Here is a 6,527-nt window from a genome sequence, read left to right on the forward strand (position 1 = left end):
GGTGTGGGAATTCTGTATGCCAAGTTTGGTTCCATTCCATTGTTGGTGGAGTTCAGAATGCTCTTTGATTGTAGGTGAACTATAAATCCCAGTAACTACAACTCCCAAATATCAAGGTGTATTTCCCCCAAACTCCATCTGTGTTCACATTTGGGCTTATTGAGTATCCGTGTCAAGTTTGGTCCAGATCTATCATTGTTTGAGTCCACAGTGCTCTCCAGACGTAGGTGAACTACAACTCAAAGTCACTGTCACCAAACTTTTCCAGTGTTTTCTGTTGGTCATGGGAGTTCTGTGTGCTAAGTTTGGTTCAATTCTATCATTGATGGAGTTCAGAATGCTCTTTGATTGTAGGTGAACTATAAATCCCAGCAACTATAACTCCCAAATGACAAAATCATTCTCTCCCCCAACCTCACCAGTATTCTTGCAGCAACACCAGAGGCACTCCAAGTGGCCAGCTACTGGTCAAAGGACATTTAATAGAATACATATTAATAGAATACCAAGTTTGCAAATTTTGGGTTTTGTTTGTTTGTTTGTCTGTTTTTTTAATGCAATACAACTGTTTTGGTTCACTCCTGACATGATAAATAAATAACCCGTATTCAGAGGCGGCCCCAGGTAATTTTCAACAGTAAGCAAAGAGTATTTTGGTGCCCCTCCCCCACCAATCATTGATATATATTTTCTGTTTGTCGTGGGAGTTCTGTGTGCCATATTTGGTTCAATTCCATCATTGGTGGAGTTCAGAATGCTCTTTGATTGTAGGTGAACTATACATCCCAGTAACTACACTTGCTGCACTTGCTCCCTTGCCTGGCCCGCTTTGGGTCCAGAGGCGTGCCTGAAATCCCCGGTGTGTGCACCAAAAGTCGCCTCTTCTCCTGACTTTCTCCTCAGCCATTGGGATCAAGAGAGAGAGAGAGAGAGAGAGGTGTTGATGCCCACCTTTCCTGAAGGTAGGTGCAAAAACAAAGGAGGGAGCGGAGGTGGGAGATACCTCCAGCCGGGGGCTCCCTCTCTCCCTCTCTCTCTCTCTCTCTCTCTCGGTCCCAATGGCTGAAGAGAAAGTCTTCAGACACGCCTCCGGACCTGAGAGGAGAGGAGGCGGGTGGAGCGCTGGGGGATCGGGAAAGGGCACCGGTCATGGGGAAGGGATCAAACATGGAGAACGATTGAGCGCGGGCTCTGCTCGCTGTTGTGTGCTGAGGGGGTGCTCCTCAAGTGGCAGTCGAGGGGCATTTACAAAGGCGCCTGCAGTTGGGACTGCCATGGCTCAACTTTATGAGATCCTGGGAGTTATAGTTTTTCAAGTCCTCTACTCAAGAGTAATGGTACTTCGCCAAACTACAACTGCCAGAGTTCCTTAGCATTGAATCATAGCAGTTCAATGTGGTGTCAATCTGAATTCATCCCACAGTGTAGATCAGGCATGGGCAAACTTGGGCCCTCCAGGTGTTTTGGACTCCAATTCCCACAATTCCTAACAGCCTACCGGCTGTTAGGAATTGTGGGAGTTGGAGTCCAAAATGCCTGGAGGGCCCAAGTTTGCCCATGCCTGGTATAGATGCACACTTACACTACGGAGTCTCACAATGGCAGCAAGGTTGTATTGAGTGTGTCTGAGTGTTTAGTGCGCATGAGAGAGGCAACGGGTCCATCCACATTGTCGAATGAATGCAGTTCGACATCGCTTTAATGCTATGGAATGATGAGAGTTGCAGTTTGGCGAGGCGGCAGAACTCTTGGGCAGAGAAAGAAGAAGACTACAATGCCCATGATTCCATAACATTGAGCCGTGGCGGTCCAACGTGGGATCAAACCGCATTCATTCTACAGTGCGGAAGATCGCTTTGTGGTTCGCTTGCATGTATGTCTTTTGGGAAGGAGAGGCGAATGTGTATGTGTTTTAAATACACTTTTTACAAAAAATGGTGTGCTTTTTAGTGTTGCAGGGAGACTTAAAAGCCCAGTTTTGGACCGCAACTGGGAGCTGTAGCCCAAACCGGGACAGGCTCTCAACTCCAACTCTCCTCTCCTTTTTTCCAATCTGCTTCCTTTCCTTTTTGTTTTGTTTTCTTCCTGTTTAGTTTTTGAGGTTTTTCTACTATTTATTTCCGAAGCTTGGGAGTGTGGAGAGATTTTCCTGTGAATGCATGCATTTTTAAATATAATAAAAGGATCGTTTAAACCAGTGGTTCTCAACCTTCCTCATGCTGCGACCCCGTAATACAGTTTGTTATGTTGTGGTGATCCCCAACTATAACATTATTTTTTTGTTGCTACTTCATAACTGTAATTTTGTTGCTTTTATGAATCTTCATGTAAATACCCGATATCCAGGACATATTTTCATTCATATTTTCATTCAGGACATATTTTCATTTTTTTTGCGCCCCTGGCAAAAAAAAGTGTTCTGCGACCGCTTACTTCGCGTAATGGACGAGTCGCCCCTGCCCGTATTCAAATTTGGGTGTATTGGGTATTTGTCCCAAATCTGGTCCAGCAAATGAAAATTCATCCTGCATCTCAGATATTTACATTACGCTTCACAACAGTAGCAAAATGGTAGTTATGAAGTAGCAACAAAAATAATGTTATGGTTGGGGGTCAACACAACAGGAGGAACTGTATTAAGGGGTCGCGGCATTAGGAAGCTTGAGACACACTGGCCTAACACCTTTCAACTAGGGAAGGACGCACTCTGCTTGATCTCCTTCCCTGCCTTTTCTTTCTCATCCTAAGCACCAGCCCAGTCTTTTATGTTTTCCTTCCTTGCTGCAATGATCAACATGCCAGATCCCGAAGTGTGTTTTGCTTGCTTCCCTTCCCACCATCACTGCCAGGAATCTCTGTATCTGGGGCAACCGTCAGGAAGAACCGAAAAGAACAAACGCCTCTTTGCAAGAGGAGAGTCAAGCAGGGAGGCATTTGGAGGTGTGTGTGTGTGTGTGTGTTCCAAGGCCTTCCTCGAGGTGCATTGCAGTCTTCTTATTCCCAAAACACCGGGGAAAGGAGGGAGGGAAAGGGTGATATTAATTACCAAGATGTTTATTAAGAGGATGGAGGGCAAAGATGGGGATGCTTGGCGACGGGGTGGCGATGGCCGTCTCCCCTTTCGCCCGCTCTTCTTTCCTTCGCCAGGCAACATGCCAGGCAAAAGCCTTGGGGCAGAGCCAACCTTTCAAGCTCAAAGTAAATTCCGCTGCATGGCATTTCTTGATACTCAGTCATGGGAGTATCATCTACACTGGAGAATTAATGCAGATTGACACCATTTGAATTGACATGGCTCAAGGCTATGGAGTCATGGGAGTCTCACTTTCCAAGGTCTTTCTCCTTCTCCGCCGGCGAGAGCTGGTGCCTCACCAAACTTCAGCTCCAAGTATCCCATGGAGGTTAAAGTGGGGTTAAACTGCATTAATTCAATAGTGTAGATCAGTGGTTTTCAACCTTCCTAATGCAGTGACCCATTAATACAGTTCCTCATGTTCCCCATGACATTATTTTTGTTGCTACTTCCACAACTGCAATGTTGCTACTGTTATGAATCGTAATGTAAATATCTGATATGCAGGATGGATTTTCATTCACTGGACCACATTTGGCACAAATACCCAATATACCCAAATTTGAATACTGGTGGGGTTGGGGAGGGATTGATCTTGACATTTGGGAGTTGTAGTTGCTGGGATTTATAGTTCACCTACAATCACAGAGCATTCTGAACTCTACCAGAAATGGAATTGAACCAAACTTGACATACACAGCACTCCCATAGCCAACAGAAAATACTGGAAGGGTTTGGTGGGCATTGACCTTGAGCATTGGAGTTGTAATTCACCTACATCCAGAGAGCATTGTGGACTCAAACAATGATCGATCTGGACCATAGTTGGCACAGATACTCAATATGCCCAAATCTGAACACTGGTTGAGTTTGGGGAAAATAGACCTTGATTTATGGGAGTTGAAGTTGCCGGGATTTTCAGTTCACCTACAATCAAAGAGCATTCTGAACTCCTCCAACGATGGAATTGGGCCAAACTTCCCACACAGAACCCCCATGGCCAACGGAAATACTGTATTTTCCAATGGTCTTTGGTGACCCCTCTGACACTACCCTCACCATCCCCCCAGGCGTCCCGATCCCCAGGTTGTGAAACGCTGCATTAAGCAAAGCTTTCCCTGGCTCCATAAAAGAATATCTCCAATTCAATACAACATTGCAGTTAATATACCATTGAATCATAGCGTTGGAAGAGACTCCAAGGGTTTTCCAGTCCAAACCAATTCTTCCACACTGGAAGACACAATCCAAGCATTCCTGACAGATGGCCATCCGGCATCAGGTTGTCCTTCTTAGTGTTTTAGGTAGAATCTCTTTTTCTGCAATTTGAATCCATTGCTCCATCCTCTTTACATAGATCATGGTAACACAGAGAACACAATATAGCTAATAGAAAATGAGGTTCACACATATTCCCAAATACATAAAAGTTTTTTGGATACAAGCATCCTAATTTTTTTCCACCCATTACATTTAGAGGACATGTAGCTTTTAAAGTTGTTTTAATGTTTTTCCCCTTCTTATAAGCCGCAGGGGAGCCCCCGGTGGCACAGTGGGTTAAAGACTGAGCTGCTGAGCTTGTTGATCGAAAGGTCGCAGGTTCGATTCCGGGGAACGGCGTGAGCTTCCGCTGTCAGCCCTAGCTTCTGCCAACCTAGCAGTCCGAAAACATGCAAATGTGAGTAGATCAATAGGTACCACTCCGGTGGGAAGGTAGCGGCGCTCCATGCAGTCATGCCGGCCACATGACCTTGGAGGTGTCTACGGACAACGCCGGCTCTTCGGCTTAGAAATGGAGATGAGCACCACACCCCAGAGTCAGACATGACTGGACTTAATGTCAGGGGACTACCTTTACCTTTACCTTTACCCTATAAGCCCCAGGTATATTCCTGTATAGGTCTACTTCATGTATAGGTCGACCCTGGGATTTTTAGTCTGGTGAGGCACCAGCAACCTTTGTCATAGAAGGATAAAGGCTTTCTAAAACTACAAAGCCCGTGATTCCATAGCATTGAGCCATGGAAGTTAAAGTGGTGTCAAACTGTATTAATTCTACAGTGTATATCAGGCATGAGCAAGTGTTTAGGAGTGGGAAAAGGAGGGGACCTGAGGCTGTTAGGAATTGTGGGAGTTGGAGTCCATAACTCCTGGAGGGCCCATGTTTGCCCAGGCCTGGTGTAGCTTCACCCAAATGGAGAACATGGCTGGCCCCCAACCACCTAAAGGGCATTTGTGCCCAGAGACGGATGACACAAGTGCCAATCTCCCCTGTTGTTAACTCACTGCAGTGCGGCACAACTTGGGCAGGGATTCAGCGCCGCCTGCCACGGCGCCACTTTCCCCTTCCTTCGCTAATGATTTTCCATAGGAGCTGTCACAACATGATCCCCCGGCCAACTGAGTCCCCTCCAACGTTCAGGACATTGAGCCGAACGATTCCTATTGTGCGCGAGTCCAAAGTGGCCTGTTGTGCCAAGGCTGTCGGAGAGAGCATCACGAGGAGCGAGCGAGGCATCGCTTTCCCAAAGCCTGCTCATAGCCAACTCGTGGGCCAAAGTGGGCTAGGCTTTTAGCGGCTTTTAATGTTATTGATAACTTAATTACATTTTAAACTTTAGTTCTGATGTCATCCTTTTAAAGTATACGAGTTCGAACTTTTGCAAACTGCCTTGAATTTCTGATTGGGAAAGAGTTGGGATAATGATGGTAATAAAGATGACGATGATGACGACGACGATAAAGGATGTTTAATAGATGATTTTTATTAGAGATTCGGTAAAAATAAATAAATAAAGGTGAATTAAGGAAACAATGAATTAAAGGAGCCCCCAGTGGCGCAGTGGGTTAAAGCACTGAGCTGCTGAGCTTGTTGATCGAAAGGTCGCAGGTTCGATTCCGGGGAGTGGTGTGAGCATCCGCTGTCAGCTCTAGCTTCTGCCAACCTAGCAGTTCGAAAACATGCAAATGTGAGTAGATCAATAGGTACTGCTCCGGCGCTCCATGCAGTCATGCCGGCCACATGACCTTGGAGGTATCTATGGACAACGCTGGCTCTTCGGCTTAGAAATGGAGATGAGCACCACACCCCAGTCAGACATGACTGGACTTAATGTCAGGGAACTACCTTTACCTACCTTAAGGAAACAATTACATCGAAAGTAGGAGAACATTGTAATTAGAGAAAAGTAGGAAAATTGGGAAGTAAAAAAGGAAAAGGGATGAAAGTGAGAACGAGAATTTATTTATTTATTTCGGACATTTGTATCCCGTCCTATCTCGACCTCCGCAGAGCGACTCAGGGCTAACGAACCGGCACCCCATGATGCCCAATCAAAAACATAAATATACAATTTAAATAACAATATAGCAATAAAACAGTTTGTTGTTGTTATTGTTGTTCATTCGTTCAGTCGTCTTCGACTCTTCGTGATCTCATGGACCAGCCCACGCC

The sequence above is a fragment of the Anolis sagrei genome, chromosome 6 (assembly GCF_037176765.1).
Source record: "Anolis sagrei isolate rAnoSag1 chromosome 6, rAnoSag1.mat, whole genome shotgun sequence".
Classification (NCBI taxonomy): Eukaryota; Metazoa; Chordata; class Lepidosauria; order Squamata; family Dactyloidae; genus Anolis; species Anolis sagrei.